Source organism: Python bivittatus, unplaced genomic scaffold, assembly GCF_059951505.1.
Source record: "Python bivittatus isolate LINGU-HERP-01145 unplaced genomic scaffold, Pbiv_v1 ctg000200_np1212, whole genome shotgun sequence".
In the NCBI taxonomy this organism is placed as follows: Eukaryota; Metazoa; Chordata; class Lepidosauria; order Squamata; family Pythonidae; genus Python; species Python bivittatus.
In genome coordinates, this window is record NW_028277040.1 from 14,820,994 (window position 1) to 14,841,322 (window position 20,329).

Below are 20,329 nucleotides of genomic sequence, written 5' to 3' on the forward strand. Positions count from 1 at the left end.
AATTCATTTGAGTCTGGGAAGTACAGATTTCATCTTTTTGTATCAGAATAGAGTAGAAATGAATTCCTCAAAACATTTGTGGGTAAACCAGGCAAAGAGGGAAAGGTATGATATTCCTTTCCCATCGTGTGGGTCTGCAAATTTAACTCAGTTTGAGCAGTTGCATTGCCACGGGCCATTGGATTGCAACATTGGATTAGGAAGTCTACTGACATAGAAGGCTCACTGAATGACTCCACGCTCATTAGTATGTTTCAGCCTAACCTACTACACTGGGTTGTTCTGAAACTCAAATACAGTTCGTTTTATTCTGTGCACATACTTAAGTTCCTAGAGTAAATATAGGATATAAATGAATGAATGAAAAATAACCAAGTAACTCTAAAGTGAGGAAATTCATTGTCCATTTTAATTTTTGTGGTCTTTGCAATAGGAACTGGTGGAAGTTTTCCCTATGTAATGATGCGGAGATCATTGGGTTTATGATTCCCCAAATTCTCACCCAGCATGAGGAAAAGCAGATGAACCGGCAGTCTTCCTTCCACCAGTAAAACAATCCCATGAAGATCTTGTCATAGCCAGAGAGGAAAACAGCAACACAGTCCTTAGCAGGAGATTTCTTTAGGTAGTAGCGGGGAGTGTCATTGTCATCTGTTTGAGAGGTGAAAGGGAGGGGGGTATCTGGGATCATTATCTGTTTCCTCTAAACAGGTAATGATGAATCCCCACATATAACTGCATAATTCAGATTATTCATGCAGGACTTCACCCAAAACTTGTTTCCATCCTCCTGAGGGCTGCTGTAAGTCATTTGACAAAGGCGAAGGAAAGATGGTGTCTCCTTTCTGCTTTGCACACAGAAGCTAACTGAGCTAATAGTTAAAACTGACTTTTTTCAACACTGATGATAGGATGACATTCTCCAATATGCATAAGTGGCTAGTTCAGCAGGCCTCAAGACTGTGTGGAATAAACTGAAGAGAGGTGATATGGGAAGAGGGCCAAGAAAGGCCCACATATATTAAGGTTATGGCTTCATTTCCCAAATGGCAGGGCCTAGTCTTGATCCTGCTCAGTCTTCATTCAAAAACATTGATTTTTTAGTTTGTTTGTTTATTTATTTATTTACAGGATTTACAAGCTATTCCAATCAACCAACTCTGAGCAACAAATGCTGTTTATTTTAATTTGAAAAAAGATAGCTCACCTTCTTGATATCAATAGATTTTATTGGTAATATGATTCAAAATAAAAATATATTCAAAATAGAGCTTCATTTTGTTATAGTTTTGTCTTAAGGAACATTTTCTTTTTTTTTTAACTGAATAGATTTGTTGATGAAATTTCAGAGATTTGCATCTTTCAAATGCAGTACTATGAACTATTCTTTTGGGTAAAAAATCATAAATTATTTTAATATCTTCAAAACCCCCCATCATTGTCACAGGATATAGTATAATGTTCTTGCCAAAACTCAACATTAGTTGAGAGTCAAGAGGTTTGTGACTCTCAGGTGCTTAATGAGGCCTAACTTGGTTCTAAATATTTTTAATGTTTTCATAATAGAAATCAGTCTTCATTTCAGTCTTCCTATTCATGAATGATCTGTATCAGTAAATATCCAAACTTCTCAGATTTTAATTGGTTCTTATTCCAGATGCCTAATACATAGCAGAGAAGATGGGGAACAGAACACTATACGACATGCATCATATAGTATTTCCATGAGGTCACTCAAAAATGCATAACTTCTATTTGAATTTATCTGCTTAGATTTGTAATTCAGCAAATTGAATACAAAAAGGATGAGAACCCCATCCATGCTTTTCACCCAGTAGCAAAAACATTTCCCCCCCATTGGAGAGGCTCTGAATCTAGAAATAACCATATAGATGCAAGTAACACTAGCAGTTTCAGAATGAAAATAATGAGGGGAAGAGAGACTTCGAAGGACTCCTCCTTCAAAATTAAATATCACAGTTACTTCGTATAAATTGTTGTCATGGGAGGATGAAGTGATGGCTTTTTAGTCCTATTGTGTAGTCTTACTTTCTACAGTAAAATACATTGTTCAGGAATGCCAGTACTTTAACCATCACTTTTAATTCAGAAGTCAATACTGTTCAGCGAAGATCTCTTGTAATTGTGTTTCTTCTTCACCCCATCTGTTTACTACTTCACCTTTTACAAGGGAGCTTGATAGTTTTTCTCAGTTGTCTTTCATAGGATACAAGAATTATATTTCTTATACTTCCCCCATTTAAACATTTCCAAAATAGTTCTGTTTCTCAATTAGAGGAAGAAGAGGAGGGTAGGATATAAAGGCCTATCTTCAGCATTAGGAGGACAATTCTTTCTTCAGCTATAGCAGCATAATTATTTCTATGGTCCTTGTCCATTCTATGCCCTCATATTTCATCAGGCAGAAGAAGACACTGGTGTTTCTGACAGTCCATAAACTGATGGAGTTTATGGGATTATCTCATCCTGACAACAGTCCTGTGAATTAGATTTAGAGGAGAAATGGCTTGCACAAACCAAATCAGTGAGCATTATAACTGAGCAAGAACTGAAACCTATGTTTTCTAATTACAAACCCAGCCCTATAATTACATTTTAGGAGGGAAGGACTTCAATCAAGGTAATTTAAATCACAGGGTAAAAAGAAATAATTAATCTAAATTGCTTCCCAATGGTAGAAAACGCGCACACACATGCACTAATTGGTTAATCTAACCACCAAAACCTTGTCAGTTTATTACTAAATAAAACATTTGTGCTATCCGTGAAGGTATAATTTGGAAAATTATACGTCTTTATATTTTTAATTATGCTATTTATATGGCCACCCACCTCTGAAATTGTGATTTCAAACCAAAAACAAAAGTCAACAAGGTAAACCAAGGCCAACCCACAGTCATTCAGTTTCCAGCCACTACAGATGGGCTCATCCAGCAACCTGACCCAATGCCCAGGGCACAAACCAGGTCTTCGCGGCCTTATGGAAAGCCAGCAGGGTTAGGGCAATCCAAATCTTGGGAGTATGTTGTTCCAGAGAGCAGCACTGCAGCAGACAAGGCACCTCTCCTAGGTCCTACTAGATGTCAGTGTTTCATAGAAGGGGCCTGGAGTATGCCCCCTTGGTTAGACCCCATTGGATGGGCAGGGTCAAATGGAGTACACTGCTGAATAAATGAGTGTATCTGTGTAGCAGGGAATATTTACAATGTGACTTTGTGGCAGTGTTAAAAAACATTGTTTCATACTCTCTGCAAATCCCATTCACTCTTGTTGATATACTAGGTGCATAAACTTACATTCCTATAAAATTCCAATGAGTTTCTGGACCACATATTTGTCCACACTGACATTTCATTAACTGGGTGCTTCATTCTTACTGACAGGCAGGATCAGTATTGCAGTTCAGCAAGTTTGGGCATCTGCCAAAGTCAGTACTTTTGTAGGAAAGGCTTACCACCAACAACCTCCATCCATGTTGGTGTTCCTCCCAGACATGACCAAATAACTGAAGGATGTGAGCAAGCAAAGAAAAGGGCATATGCTATCACTTAGTCTTTTACTAGTCCTGCCTAGCAAGGGGGATCAGTGGAAATCAGTGCAAGGACGGGATGACCCAATTGGTAAATGGTCCCTGTTAAGGACATCTTCCACACAAATTCTGGAATAAGCATTGCTAGCTGAGAAATAGGCATTCTTTCCCTCTATTCCACACCCTCTGCCATCCCTACCCCTTGGCTTTACATGATCTTTATAGCATAGTGCTACAGAAAGACACTTTGTAGATTGGACAATGCTAAGTTCTGGCTGTGTTCCTCTGCCCTAACAATTGCTTTAATGGCCTACAGCTGCTGGAAACCACAAGTTTAGAGTGCCAGTTCTATGCCAGATGTCTTTTTAAGTTTTGACATCCCTCCCAGTCATATTACTTCAGTACTGTAGTTGGTCTTCAGCTGAAAACTTTTATAATAATACTTTTGGCTGTTTTCACTGGCTTTACCTTATTTTTCTGTGTGTACAGCAGCGTCTTGAGGGGAGCTTTCCCTGTTCTTCCTACGTACACATTTGTGTTGTGGGGGGGCATATACACAGATAGGCTTTTCTGTATTTTTATGTTTTCGAACTTAAGACTTATTTTTAAGGAGTACTACAAGTGCTTCCATCGTAAGACTTCTCATTTAACAAGTTGCTTAGGGTGTAAAAGAAGTATATAAGTAGGGCACCAGACCTGGACAACCCCGTGACAGCAGCAGAGGTGCACGGAAAAAACTAACTCTGTGCCACCATCTGGATTTCTGTTGCCCAAATCTGGCAGCCATTGTAAAAAACAAAATTATTGTCACAAAAAGGAATATAGTCTATTTTATTGGGTACATAATAAAGCTTTTGTACTGAAGTGCCTCCTTTGATCTGGTTCATTATGTGAATATTGAAACATTCTGGGATATAGGGTGAACATGATCAAGGAAGCATTTGCAATAAAGATTTTGTAGTTCTTGCTTTCTTGACCACTGTGGTCCTGATGAAGCTGTATTTGTATGCAATTAGAAGCAATGTTTTTTGGATAAAAATGTCCCAATATTGAAATGTTACTGCCTTTTTATACCCTAAGAGGCACATGTGAGCGTTGTAGTGTGGGGAAAAAAACATTCAGTGGCACGTCCATACGGCATTGGTTGCTTAGCAGCTATAAGGCATGAAGCTGGTGAGGCTAGAAAGAATTGTTATCAGCTGCTAGCAAAAAAACCAGCCAAATATTAATTAAGGTCAAAGAGGAAAGCCTAGCATTTAAACTCTGGAACACAGACCTGTATAAAAGCTCTGACTTCTTTGCACTGCAGTGGGTTAATCAGCTCTGCTGCTTAAAACTTTATTCTTGTCTGCTGTCAAGATTTCTACCTAGCCAGGTCATGTCTGAGAGTCTTCTGCCAGGTGAAGCCTAGTGCTGAATAAGAGGCTTAATATCTGGAAAGCTGTGATTTACTTTGAAGCTAAGTGTCTGACTGCAGTGTCCACATCTGCATCTCCCTTGCTAGATGAATATGAGTATTTGCTACACAGATAGTTTTAAAAAAACCCTAGACCTAGCAAATGTGATCTTGAAAACTGCAAATCTATTTTCTCTTTGTTTAGTATTTTCTTCTTCTAGTGATTCCATGCAAGGAGGTTGCTGCTGCCTTTTGGGGGGATTTCTTAAAAAAAAATAAATTCACAGTTTAGCCTATATTTCTGGTGTTATTCCATTCAAACACTAACTAGACCTAACCTTGCTTAGCTTCCAACCTCCCACAAAGTAACTTACATTATAATATGGAGCTTGTGTGGTATATGCCTATCTGCAGTATCCCCTACCCCTGAACATTCATCTGTAGTGTTCTGCTGGATTTAGACCATGATGGTATGTAATCAATCAAATATTTCTTGCAATACAGGTAGTCCTCACTTACTGACCACAATTAGGATAAGCAACTCCATCACTAAGCGATGTGGTCATAAAGTGAAATATCACTTGACCACACCCAACTTATAATGTCAGTTCACCAGTTCCCGTTGTGGTCATTAAATGCGACATCATGTGATTGCCATTTGTGACCTGCCAGCTTCCCCATTGACTTTGTTTGTTGGAAGCTGGCTGTGAAGTCGCATATGATGATCACATGACACTGGGACACTGCAACTGTTATAAATGCATGCCAAATGCCAAGTGCCTGAATTGAAATCACATGACTGTAGAGATGCTGAGATGGCTGCAACTTCGAGGACCAATTGTAAGTCTTCTTTTTCAGCACTGTCGTAACTTCGAATAGTCATTCAATGAGTGGTCTGTATTGATGTTACATTTCTGTTAACACAGTTTAGAACTATGTTAATTTTTTTAGAAGTGTCATCACACTGCTGTTCAGTGAGACTAAGATTTTAATTGATCATTATTTTGTTTTCTCCATAACTCCAGGAAACTTAGTATACGATAAAACAGTCAAAGGTAAGAACTCTGTTACATTTGGATTTTGTGTAGAAGGCATGTTGTATTTTCCACAGCGATCTTCATTTAGCTGTTGGGGAAAGGGATTTTCAGTCAAATAATTCAAATCCTTTCAAGGCAGTATTTATAAATTGATTAACTGTTGACTTGAAAAAGGGTCGAGGGGAAAAAAGCATTTAGGAAATGGTCATTTCAAGTAATAATTGTTGAATTTTCCAAAATGAATAGGTAGTATAGATCAGTCTTCTATCTTCATTCATTTTGTTCAGTTTCATAAAGTCCCTTTAAAGGCATTTGGGCTACCCTTCTTGAACGTATATGTGATATAAAAACAGTAGGTTCCTACTTCTGTCTTGTTAGCCTGTTTGCAATGTGCAAAGAAGCAGATGTTTCACAGGTGTTCAATTGTTAACCCATTCTATATATATTTTACAGATATTTTAAATTTGCTGCAGAATCCATGTCTGTGTACCATTTATAATTTTCCCTAACATGTTTATTTTGATATTTCTTTTCCTAATCTACATAGCACATACCTTTTCTCAATGTCTTTGCAAAAAAAAATTTTGATGCAAAAATGATCACATGTTAAAAAAATGCTAACACAATCAACTTTACTAGCTTCTTAGATTTTTTTTTTTTTCCACAAGGGGACACATTCTTGTGTATATCTTTGACCAGAAAATAATGGGTGAATTTTATTCTTCCTGCTGTTCAGGCCTCTGCAGAGTCCATTCAAAGGTGTCATATCAATTTATTCCCATAGAAATCTGTAAGAGATTTATAGTACCATTGCTGATGTGCTTACAGGAACTACATGTAGTACTCACTTAACAACCATTCATTCAGCAACCATTCAAAATTATGACAGCACTGAAAAAATGGACTTATGACCTGTGCCTGAAGATATGGCTGTTGCAACACCCCTGTGGTCATGTGATCAAAATTTGGGTGCTTGGCACCCTGCCTGCACTTACAACCACAGGGGCACTGTAACTCCCCCCCACCCATATTCCCCCCATCTATGCCCTTTTGGCTGCCCTGCACAGTAGCACTCATCAGCGGCAGTGCTAGGGCTGAAGTCAAGGCCTGAGGCCTTCAGCAGTCTCAGCCAGCTGCCACTGCCCCCAGGCCTTGACTTCAACTCCAGTGCCCTCACTGCCCCTGAGAAATGCTGCCTCAAGCCCCACACCACTGGCCTTTGCCACCTTGCACCATTCCCCAAGCCACAACTCTCATTCCTTCCCTAAAGCCAGCATCCCATAGTCCCATTCCTTCTTGAGGCTGAGTCCCATACCTTCTGCAAGCCAGTGTCCCATTCCTTCCCTAAGCTGCACCTCTTGTTCCTTCCCTAAAGCTGTCATCCCATTCCTTCCCGAAGCCATGCATCCCATATCTTTTGCAAGCTGGCATCCCAGTCTTGCAATCCTTCGGAAACCATCTGGAGGGTAGATAGGTGGGTGGGGGGATTTGCAGCGCCCCTGCAGTCGTAAGCGCTGCTGGGCCAGTCTGGGGCAGCTGAGGCTTCCAGGGGCAGCTGTGGCTTTGCATCACCCTGAAACACCCTTCAACTCGCACATGGCCTGCACCATGCCTCCCAACATCTCCCCCACCCCAGAGGTACCCCCACACTTCTTATCTAGGCTTCTGTCCACTTAACAACCCGCAATTCTCACTTAACCACTGCAGCTGAAAGTGCCAAGATTGCGGTCGCTAAGCGAAGTGGTCATGTGATAATTCACTTAACAACTGCATCACTTAGCGACCTAAATTCTGGTCGCAATTGTGGTCATTAAGTGAGGACTACCTGTATATTCCAAGCACATTTTTAAAACAGCAAATGAGACTATGTTTTTTTAAAACATAAATAATCATAAAATGCTTGCACGTGGCTGGTCATAGTTGTAGGTGAAATAGTGAATGGTAAAATTAAGAATCTATGTGTTTGGGTTCACCTCAAAGCAAAATAATGTGAAATTGAAGATGCAATATACACTGATTTCCTTCACTACTGTTTCTTGATGTTGTTGTTTGGTAACCTGCAGAAGGAATAATGGAAAGTACACACACACACACAAATGAATTTCTCTAAAACATTCCTCTTATATTATTGTGTTAGCTCATCAGGCAAAATCTCTTTCTCTAAAAGGTCTGTCTTTTACTGACTAATAACAGCAGATATTTTAAATAACTAGAGGAGTCACACCATCCTTGAGTAATACTTGCATAAAGACAGAATTTCCCCTCAACTAACTACTATTGGACTGTTTAGATTTTTTTTTTAAAATTACATATCTACTTTCGAAATCAACCTTGTGATTTTCATGATGAAACAAGAACCAAACTTTTAGTGATGTTTGTTCACTCAGGCAGAAATTATATATTAGTAGGACCAATATAAATCTCATATCAAATGTCAAAAATATGCCAAACTTCAGAAAATGAATTATTTGGATCCAGGAGTTGCAAGGAAAGAATCAAGCAACTGATCTTGTCCAATCAGATCATCCCTACCAGAACGCAACTGCCCACATGACTTCTGAAATTCAACCAACCTGTGTCTTTTAGAATTACAGCCAGTTAAAGATGAATTGATTCTGACTCGGTGGCCATTATTGTATCTTGTGCTAAGAAATATTATTGGCTGGTGCATGGACATAAAGTTTATTGCTGTGAAACTACTGTATATCTTCTTTAAGATACAATATTCTAAATGCTATATCCACAGTTCTTTTTATCCTATTGCTTAGTCTAAGCGTGTCTCCTTCGTGCCAGAAAATAAGATTTCTGGGGGCGGGGAGGGTAAGCAGGTGACAAATGGACCCCTCAATGATTGTTGGATTATAGCATAGCTTCTCTGTATTTTGAACTGCTTGCTTCTAATCATATTTTTTTTAGTGCACAAATGTTTTTTATTTTGAGTTTAATTTCTTCTTACAGTGCCTCTCTAAATTTCAGAAAAGATTTCCCATTCTGTAGAGTTTCTAATGGAATATGTAGCAATTGTTTATTCTCAGCTTTATCTTACTTCAATATTATTACTTTGCATAGTCAGGTAGAATACCGGGTGGAATAACTTTTAAAGGTTATGGGAGGAGGTAATCTGCTTATACATAAGGGGAATTCTAATTGGACTTTAGGTGCCAAGTCTTAGATGCATCAGACTTTCCCACAGCCACACCTTAAGTATGTCAGCTTGACCCAAATTCATCACACTGTTTTGTTTGCTTTTCAAAGAACAAATGAAACTGGCAGTCTTATTTGTGAAGAAAATATATGTATGTGTGCACGCACGTTTGTGCTTTGAGTCCCTGTATTTATTCTTTGGCAAATTGCTCTTTTCCCTAACTGTCAGTTGAGGAGGCATATTTGAATTCTCTCCCAAATATAGTGGGGGGGGGGGGGGAGAGTGAAACAATAGTACAAGAGTTTGAGCTTGGCCTTCTCTATTTATCCTGTTATTCAAATAGGCAACTTTCTACTTGCAGCTTAAAGAAGTAGAATTTGGGGGAAGAGGGCATAATTCTAGTTCAAAAATAGACCCAAATACAGAGAATCAAAATAGAGATATGTATCTTCAGTAGGTTTCTAGCAGTCTGGTAAGTTGTGGGTGCTGTCACAATACAATGGAGACTTGGCAATAGCTTCTAGTTCAGTTAAACTAATATACCTATAAAGAAATAGTTAATACAATTTTTTAATGTAAAAAAACCCTACTTCTTGGTGTTAAAAGTTAGAATTAGTTATAAGTTTACCATCTTGGTTCATTAGCTCTTTTTAAAATGATGTACAAAAATGATTTTTGCAATACCAGGCTAGTTGAGTATTAGAATTAAGGCTACTGATGGCACCATTTTGAAAGTGTAATTGAAATAGGAAAGCTTATGAGTTTGCAGTCAGATGCATAAGCTCCATGTGATATTTATTTATTTACTGGTGGGATTTATTTATCCCCTCTAACTTCTGACCCTGATAAATAAGATACATACAGGCAGTCCTTATTTAATGACCACAGCTGGGACCAGCAACTTGGTCGTTAAGCAAAACAGTTGCAACATGAAACTGCAACTGTGCTTACAATCTTATTTCAGCTTTCTTTTGCTTTACAGACTTGCAAAGGTCATAAATATAAGGATTGGTCAAAGAGTTACTTTTTCATCACCGTCGTAACTGTGAATGGCCACTAAAGGAGGACTACTTGTATGTTTAAACAGTTGTAACTGCAATAATGGAGTCAAGAAAAACAGTTGTTTTCATATTATGCTTTGGTGCATAGGTTTACTCCATTCAATATGGATTAGAATAGATTAATTAAGATAAAACCTCTGACAACATAAGTTTTAAATTATAAACATCTTAAACTGTATGATACTAGGTAGCATCGCCAAACAGGAACAGGTGGAAGAGTACCAGTTTTACCAAAGGCCCAGGTCAGTGTTGTCCAAACTTGGCCACTTTATGGATGGCTGGGGAATTCTGGGAGTTGAAGTCCACTCATCTTAAAGTGGCCAAGTTTGGACAACACTGGCCTAGGTAAACAATTCAGCATCAATCACACCTGAACAGGGAAAACTTTCTGCAAATGCATCCTTCTCTTGAGTCTCCAGATAGTAAATCATTGGTAAATGCAACATTCTCAAGAGGGCATTACCAGTAGACTTCAGATGATAGGCAAGTAGCTGAGGGAGATTGGCTCAACTCAGATAAGTAGACAAGCCCTTGAAGCTACTCTGCCATTTGTGAATAAAAGATGAAGATATTCTTGCCTACACTGACCTTTTGGTGAAAGCTGATTAGAGGTTGCGTTCCCCCATGCTGCCTCCCCCAGATATGGAACAGAGACATATTTAGAACAGGGTTGCTATTGTTGCTTTTTTATCAGTGGCTCTAATCCATGTGTGTAATTTATGAGGACACAGCATTAATTTCATTACTTGCCAGCCCTGACTGTGTTCTGAGCACAATTAAGATAAATACAACATAATATTTAATCATTTATCCCCACTTAGGCTTATGAGAGAATCAGGTTGTTAATCTTGCTAATGAAAGATAACAGTGTCAGTGTTTTAGCCCAAGTTCTTCTGGATTCCTAATCACATTCATCACTTTGCTCTCACACTTCAGTTTTACAGTTGCCTTAAAATATTATTTTGGTTGTACCAGATCCTTTGCTTTTGCAGATCCTGGCATGTGTATGTATGTATGTGTATATGTATATTTCAGTTAAATTAGGATTTTCTAAGATTTCATTGTTTTCCACATTCAACTTATTTTTCTTAAACAAATCTAATTTCTGGTAAAGGCAAAGGCCTTGTAAGCCTTCATAAAAACTTTGAGGCCAGTGATTGATTTCCATCTTGAATGCATGACCTTCTTGCTTTGAAATCTCTACTACTACAGTGAGTCAGCTTCTGATAGACAGACACACTTACCTCTTGTGATTTGATAAAGTTAAAGTATCATGGCCATCTTGTTTGCAAAAATATTTGTTGAATTCTCCAGAAAATAAGTTGATTCACATTTAAAATTGGTATATTTAGATACAAGTTCCTGTAGGAAAATAGATCACTTTTTCTAATTTTGTATTTTTATATTTCCTCCTCCACTATGATTGTCTTTGTAATGGTCAGTTTTATCTTCAAGCAAGTTATCTGTCATATTATTAAGAATGCATGTGACCTGAACTTGTTGTATCCAAATAAATGGCATTCAGAGTGAATATCACTGTCTTCAAAATGGTGGGCATGATGGGGCAGTTAAAGCTCCACCTCTTTTTATCTGCTTGCAGTATACATGGAGGGTCTCCTGGATCCAGACAGTTTAATAGATTCATGCAAAGTCCAAGTAGAACAAGTTACATGTCCTCTGTAGTTTGCAATTTTAGAGCAAGATTTACTGCATAGTTCAAAACTTATAACTATATTTTTTGAAGAATCAAAAACTGTAAGACCATAGGTTTATATCTAGACTGCTATAAAACATGCTGAAGTATAAAACTCCCCATGATGTTTGCATATAAATTTTAATTGTGTTTCTGAAAAAGAAGCTATGTTTGAACCATCTACTTTCTTTTCCATCAAAACCAGAGAGTATTTTATTTGGTGGAATTAATGTGTTAGTTATACAGCTAGCCAGTTTTAACAATTCTCCTTTAAATCTCTGAACTCTTTGCATGAGACATCCTGATGATGGTAGTTTTCTTTGCAACTGACCTCTTTTTATTACCACAGTAATTCTGTCTAGTAATTCACATGTGTTGCCATTAGGAAGACTGAATATTTGGGAAATGTGCTTTTATACTGTTCGAAATCACTCAGGCATGACATTGCATTTCTTTTTTAACCAGTCTTTGTTTTAAATAGGTTGAAAAAAAGTATTTGGCACCAACCTATGCAGGAAAGAAAGTTATTTTAACTGTCTATTGAGGACATGTTTTTAAAACAGGAAAAAACACAGCCGTGAGTTGATAATAGTTCACTGCAAAGGTTAGCACAACTCAAATGGTTTTGCCATCTTTTTTAAATGGAATACAACATGAATTCACAGTTTAAGAGCTGTAAGGTGTAACAGGGTAGATTTCTTTCTGTGAAATCCAGGTTCTACTTTGAAATACATTTTAACTCATTTCTTGTGTGTGAACTAAGGCTAACAGGAAAAAAAATAGCAAAACCATGTTTAATCTAAGATGACCCTGTTTATTCATAACAAAATAAAAAGCATTCGGGGGGACAGCTAGAAGAATCCAAGAATTCTTTAGAAGAGAAGGCTGTGTCCAGCAGTTTTTGCCATACAATATTGTACGCTTGTATATGTACACCAGAGCAATATTTTTATCAAACTTTATGACACTGCATACACCTTTTTAACTGCAGGGCCTGTCATAAACTTAGAGTCTTTATTGGCTGTCTTGTAGTTCAGCACAAAGTTGCACAACCTAAAGGCCCAGAGTTGAATAGAACCCTCCAATATTGTCACCAAATTGTAATTTTTAATGTGGCAGAAAACAATTATTAAACCTGTGGACGGTAAGTATACTGGACTGAAAGTAGTTAAAACTTAATTATTTAAACATAATTAAATACATTTGGGGAGCCAGTTTGGTATAGTGGTTAAGAAACTGGGCTAGAAACCAGGAGACCATGAGTTCTAGTCCTGCATTAGGCATGAAGCCAGCTGGATGGCCTTAGGCCAGACACTCTTTCTCAGCCCTAAGAAGAAGGCAATGACAAGCCAATTCCAAAACCTTGCCAAGAAAACTGTGGGGACTTGTCCAGGCAGTTGCCAGGAGTTAAGACTGACTCAAAGGTACCAAAAATATAAAAAATAAAAATACAATCATATTTAATTTTGCCCTGACCCTTTCTACTTTTTGGAATTTGGTGCTGGCATACCACCCAAAGACCAAGCATCACTCTCTGCCCTCCAAAAGTTGGGCATTCTCGGTTGACTACTACAGAATGAGACTGAGAATATAGATACCCACTATGGAGACTGGATATTGGCCTAATCCAAAGGTGATTCTACTGAATCACCCCAAGGAATCATCAGATAACTTCAAATAGATACAAAATATGATGGACTTTTGAATATGCATGCATGCACTCTCAGTGATTTGAAACTTCAGGTTTATTATTCATACTGCAGGTTTAAAGACTTTGAATCACAATTTTGAAGTCAGTTCACTCATCAAATTGCAAATTAAGATTGTATCTTAGATTATTCACTCATACTTTTATAAGAGTGTTGTTCTTTTGTTGTTCTTTGTTGAAGTTGTTCTCATACTTTTATAAGAGAGTGTTAATAAGAGAGTGCTGTTCTTAATTTCCAGCTAACCACAGTCTGCTGTTATGGCTTATTCAGATAAATCTTAGTTACAAAGAATTCCTGGTTTTGACATAACAAACTATACTCAGTTAAAATCAAAAGCATGTGCAAGGGTCCAGATGGATTTGAGATAAGATTTTGGAATTAATTATAAGAATCTTTCCCATGGGAATATGCTGTTGTTTTGAATTCTCTTAAAAAAAAACATGATAGAATGGGACTTTGAAGGTTGGACACTAGAGGGAACTAGAAGGAACTAAAGATTACAAATAAAGGAGAAGAACATTTAAATTTGACTTACAAATACAAAATGGAGCAAAATATTTGAATATTGGACACATTGAAGGATATTTTTGAACCAATGGATCCAGAAGTTAATTTTAAGTGTGTCTGGCTCTACAGATAGACTGTGTTTAAAAGTTATGGAATAGGAGCAACTTTTATCGGATAAGACTGAGACTGATCTGAAAGTTGATTTAAAAATGACAGGCTACAAGAATGATATGGAAAAAGATGCTACATTGGAGGTACAAATTAAACCAGCTGATGTCTTAATTAAAAGGGATATACAAATAACAAACCAAAAGAGTGACCTGGATAACTTTCCTATATTGGATTTACAAAAGAGGCTTGTTAAAGCTTTGAAGAATTTTGTGAGAAGGAGCAAAGAAAAATGAAAAGAAATAAAATTCTAGGACATTATTTGAAGGTACTAAAGATCAAGTTTGTTAAAAGTAAAAAGAAAGAATAGAAAGTTGGTTTATTTGATCAAGGTTAAAATAGATATGTTGTTATCTCTGGTAACCCTTAATGGACTTTTGCTGACATCAGGACTGAACGCCGAGGCTTTAAGGATGCATCATCAGCTGGTTTCTTTTGCATGTCCAGCTTTTAAACACAGGGTCCACAGAAGGTGGATTAGAAACCCTTCTTTTGGGAAGGGTTTCTAATCCACCTTCTGGCCTTTCATCTGTCTTGATTTGTGAGGGAGTGAAGTTGGGGTTGCTGTCTATGCTTGGGAAAAGTGGCTACAGCCAGGCAGAAATGCTTCTTGCCCCATTTCCTTAATTTCCTTCATTTCCCTAACTCACACTTTACTCACAAGCATCCAAGCTGGCATTCCAGCTGCCTGTGATAATTGGGCCACAACCTGGCGTTTTCAAGGACGTGCGAACGTCCAGAGGCAGCCTCACCCCACCCAGGCTCCTAGCTTACAAAAGCAAGACAGAGTGAGGAGGTGGGTGTAGGAAAACAGGAGATAAGCAAATGGCATACAGACAAGGAAGCAGAAGTGTTGTATGAAGATTGGTAGCTATTACAAGCAGCAAGAGGACTATCATTCAGCTGCCAGGACCACATGTTACAGTGAGCAGCATATGCTCGTGGGAGTCCTGCCTGGAGCATGGAGTTTTGCTGGGAGCTCAGTAGCAACTAGAAAAGGAACAACCACACTGAGGCAGTACCTCATCCCAACATTTGGAAAAAGGCAAAGGTTGTATGCTACTTTATAGACTTTGAGACTTTTGAATGAACTAAATATTAAAGGACCAAGTATTAAAGACATATTTACATGGCAACATCACCTTGGAAGTCTTAGATGGGTGGAGATCAATAGTCTATTGTTGGGGAAGGTGTGTGCTGCAATAAAGCAATTTGTACAGAGTTGCTATGCTGTGGTATGTCCAGTCCTTGGAAACCAAAGAACTCTCATGTGATTATTGAGGAAGTTGAGAAGACAAGGGGATGAGCACCATAAACATGGATATAATTGATAACTGATTAACTTTTTAAAGTTACTTCTGACATATATTTCTGACATACCAGTAAATCCAGTTTGTGCACTGCCATTTTAAGAGTTCTTTATTTGCTTAATGACGAATAGATGCAACTCATATCAAAGGAAAGGTTTTCAGACAGGAGGTACTGTTATTAATTCCGTTGGGCTACAATTATTTGGTTTGCAAGATAGAGGGTTCTCCTCAGGCAATGGTACAGGTAGTCCTTGGCTTATGACCATTCATTTGGTCGTAAGTTCGAAGTTACTACGGCACTGAAAAAAGTGACTTATGACTGGTCCTCGCATTTATGACCATTGCCTTGTCCCTGCGATCACATGATCAAAATTCTATTTTGGATCTATTTACAATGGTTCCAGCGTCCCGAGGTCATGTGATCACGATCTGTGACCTTCCTAGTTGGCTTCCGACAAGCAAAATCAATGGGGAACTGCATGACTCACTTAACGACCGCAGTGATTCACTTAATGACATCACAAAAAAATTTGTGAAATCAGGTGCGGTCACATGATGCCTTCCTTAATGATAAATTTTCCAGTCCCTATTATGGTCATAAGTTAAGGACAACCTGTACTGTAATTTTGTGTGTCTTGCCAGCTGGTGGTTCTATGAATTCAAAGGAAGGTATCAAAGCACAATTACTGTGCAAATGTTTCTCCCTCCAGCAGAAACACAAGTCAACCTTGTTCACAGGAACTAATGTGAAATTATTCTGGGTTCATTTTTCATGATTATATCTTTCTTTTCCCTGAACATCTTAAAAGTCAAGGAATTATATAACATGATGGATATCACAGAGTATCCCCATAGTTAAAGAAGGATACTAGTGCAAGAAACATGGCTTTTTAAAAAATAAATACAAAAGTTTTTCTTGTATTTTGCATCTTTGCAGGAGAGTTTTGTGGAGAGTTGTAATACAGTGTGATGTTTTAATTTGGAGTTTGGATAACTGAAGGTGGAGGTGATTGCTCTTTTTAGTTACCTTTGAAATATAACTGTAGTAGTTTATCTGAAATGTGATTGAGATCTAGATAGAATGGAAGGCATTTATCCTCATATGGCATGTGATTTGACTGAGGAAGCTATATATTCCATATATTGGAATATATGCAAGTTTGTGTTACCCAGAGAAGTCAGTATTATAAAGGTGTGAGTTGGATCCAGATGACATTTGTTGCACTTGGGTCCCAGTGAAATTGAAGGAGTGAGCTAAGTTTCATTGGGAAATAACTGCAGCTAACTTAGTCTGCCTCTGGAACTATGGAAATCGCAACGCATAGTTATACTACCTTGGTCATCATAAAGTCTTTAAAGGCCTTGACTTAGATGTGCCCCAGTGGGAAATGAGTTAGGTACATCACAGTGCTATTTTTCAAAATGGTGCATATAAGTATTTAGCAGAATACCCCACAAGTTCTGCCCCAGCACTTTCTTATTCTGATTAAACTCTGCTGCACGTGCTTCATTGCATTTTCCTGTATAAACCCAGAGGTTTTTTGGACCCAGGTTTAAAAAGAGAAGCATGGGCTGATGCTGCAGATAAATTCTAATTTGGTTGGGGGAAAGGGTTGTTTGGTTGTTTTATTTTAAGTATGACATGGTAAATCTCTGTCATTCCATAACATGGCAATTATTCCTGGGAGGAAAAGAAAGGAAAAGAGGAAAAACAGAAACATTTGTGAGCTCTGGGTAGCAGAGGGAGGAGAAATACAAACATGTGCTCATGCTCAAGCTGTTCCAGAAATGTTTTTGAAGTTTACAAGCCCTCCCCCAATTGTTCACCTCTACCAGCCCCCTGCCCAAGGACTCCTGCCTTGGGCAGGGGGTTGGACTAGAAGACCTCCAAGGTCCCTTCCAACCCTATGATTCTGTGATTCTATGACCATCAGGCTGAGATGTGACTTAAACACTGAAAATGCTGAAAGTCCTTGAGAGGAGGAGGTGGCTTGGCAAAGCAGAGGAGATAAAAGAAATGTCTGCACATAAGTTATCTACCTAGCCTTTGTAATAAAACTGAAAAGTTGCAACACTCATTGAAAGAAAATCTTCATTATCACAGTAAATCATGTGGTAAAATTATAGCTTTCAACCCCAGGCTGGCCAAGTGAGGCTGCTGAAGTTCTGAACCAGTGCCTGGAGGCTGTGCAGGCTTGGATGGGGAGAAACTAACAACAGCCCTCCAGTCACTCACACTTTTCTCACTTCTTGGCTCAGCTATTAAAATGTGTTCTACATAGGTCTGCCCTTAAAGACCACTCGGTACCTTCAACTGGTCCAGAATGCAGCGGCGTGAGCAGTGATGGGCTTGCCTTGGCATGGCCATGTGACACCTCTGCTCTGTAAGCTGCCCTGGTTGCCAGCGTGCTTCCAGGGATGATTCAAGGCACTGGTTTCTAGCTATAAAGCCCCACATGACATAGGACCTGGTCATTTGAGGGACCATCTGTCTTCCACGGTTTCCGCCTGACCTATACCATCCAGCAGAGTAGGTGCACTCCTCTTGATTAAACAGTGTCATCGTTTGGGACCTAGGAAATGTGCCTTCTTTGTAGTGGCACCTGGCCTCTGGTATAAGGTCCCCCTTGAGATCTGTTTGGCTTTTACCCTGATGGCACTCCAGAAAGCCTTGAAAACCTGGATGTTCTCCCAGGCATTAGGGTAGGGTGGATGGGACTTCCATGTTCATGATACCTTTATATCCTTTGCTGTGTTGTCTGGATTGCTATCTTAGAATTACTTTGTAATTATCTTGTAGTTATTTTGTAATTGTTCTGGTTTAATTAATTGTATTTTGTTGTTTTTAAGTTGTTCTTTATTCTGTGAAACTCCCAGATTCAGTTGGAGTTGGGCAGCATCAAAACTTAATTAATTAATTAATTAATTAATGTATGAACGGCAAAGCCAAAGTATTTTATTTTGGTGACTGCCTAGCCTAAAATAATATTAAAAGTATATTTATCCTGTATTGATCAAAACTATCACAGGATCAGAATCATTTTACATTGCTTTCTTCTCAGCAATATAAATCCACAGCAAATATCCTATAAAATTACAATGTACAATTCTAAGAACAATACAATACAATTTTAAAAACCTAGCCATATTAACAGGCATTTTAGCTGCTGTGGAAAGCCAATTTTAAAAGATAAATTTTCTAAGAGTACAAAAGTGTTTGTTTTATATACCACCCAACTCTCAGCAACTCTGGGCAGTAAAACAAAGTAGTGTTGGGACCAAATGTATTACAGATATAAGATCATTCCATAGGATAGGTGATACCTTGCATCATTACCAGTTGATAGCAGGGCATCATATTTTATATCCCACATTTTTTTCTTTGTTCAGATCTTCCTTTCAGTTGATTTATAGAATCGAAACTGAAGATAAGGTAGTTTTTTTCCCAGTGTTTTGCTATTTGCATTTTAGCCACTGGTGAGCACATCTAAGTTTGTATTTTCAGATGGTCTGCTGGGTAACCATCCAACCTTTAAAGCACAAGTGGTTCTTAAGAGAAGTGGAGAAATCTCAACAGTTATTAATAGGATCTGTTTCCACAGCAAATACTTTTATTAACTGACAATTCACAAACTTTTAAACCACTCCTGGTTTACTAACACAATTCTGGAAGCCATTTAACAATTTATACATTAATGCTGAGTGTGAAGTAGGTACGGTGGGGGACAACTGAGAGAACATTATCTCTTCTCATGAATAATGACAGCACTGGGGGGCGTCCATGTACATTCCCCATGCATGTTCTTGAGTTTCTTTTTTGCTTATCATATAATTGGGTATCCAAGCTCCATTTGGGGTGCAATGCAGTGTAATTTGGGCCACAGATCTTTTCTTCTCTGCAAAAAAAAAAAAAAGCAAAATTGTTTTTCCCAACTTATGCAGTATTTGAATTTGGAAACACACTGAAGGCTGAAAGTATTATTGACTTGTAGCCTCATTTGTTCTGGAATATTGTATCTGTGATTTCCATAAGGACCAAGATCATTAATAGCTGACAGTGTACATAATTGCCAGCCCAGCATTCATTTGATTTGTTCGTATATTTCTAACATTCTAGATGCATGTACAATTTTAATATTCCAAATGGGATTTAAACAGGATAAATTTCTGAGACCTCCCAACTAAGATCAACAAAGGAAAACTGTGCAAAGGAAAACCTTACTGAACATGTACAAGATTTCAAAGTACATATAGATGGAATGGGCTCGAGGTAATGAATTGTTTTCCAATGTTTTGAATAGCCATAGCAGTTTGCTAATTTTGAAAAAAAAAATGAACCCAATTTCTATCAAAGAAATGCCCAAGTATTTTACAATTAACATTTTTCCCAATACACATCAATCAAGTTTTTGTTATGATTATATAACAGGTGTATAATTGGCTTCCAAGTAATCTAAATTAATTTATTAAAATGTGAGAGTTCTGTGATAGTTGATTAGGCACATTAGGTAGACAGTAAAATTAACATAGTTATGCATTTATTGGGAAGTAAATCCTATTAAGATTAAGTAAACATGCATAGGATGGGTTACCAAAATTATTTCAACTCTAGCCTGGTATGAATTATTTTGTCTATTTGAAAAAAATAATTGTCAGAAAGAGTATCCATGGAGTGAACTGATTGTTTATTGACATAAATCTGGTGTAGGTCATGACTGTTGGAGAAAACAGTTCTGAAGATTAGAGTCAGTAG

At 37.9% G+C, this 20,329-nt stretch overlaps 1 protein-coding gene across 5 annotated transcripts in view; it reads left to right on the plus strand.

The window, feature by feature from the left end:
- The window catches only part of CALCRL (calcitonin receptor like receptor), a 72,404-nt gene that overhangs the window by 15,544 nt on the left and 36,531 nt on the right, over positions 1 to 20,329 (plus strand). Inside the window, exon 1 of one of the 5 annotated variants that reach the window (XM_025163539.2) lies at positions 19,731 to 19,846. The exons of the other annotated variants lie outside the window; for them this stretch is intronic. The gene's annotated coding sequence lies outside the window, so the exon portion shown is untranslated. Of the gene's footprint in view, positions 1 to 19,730; positions 19,847 to 20,329 lie in introns of those variants that run through there. 5 annotated transcript variants of the gene reach the window in all.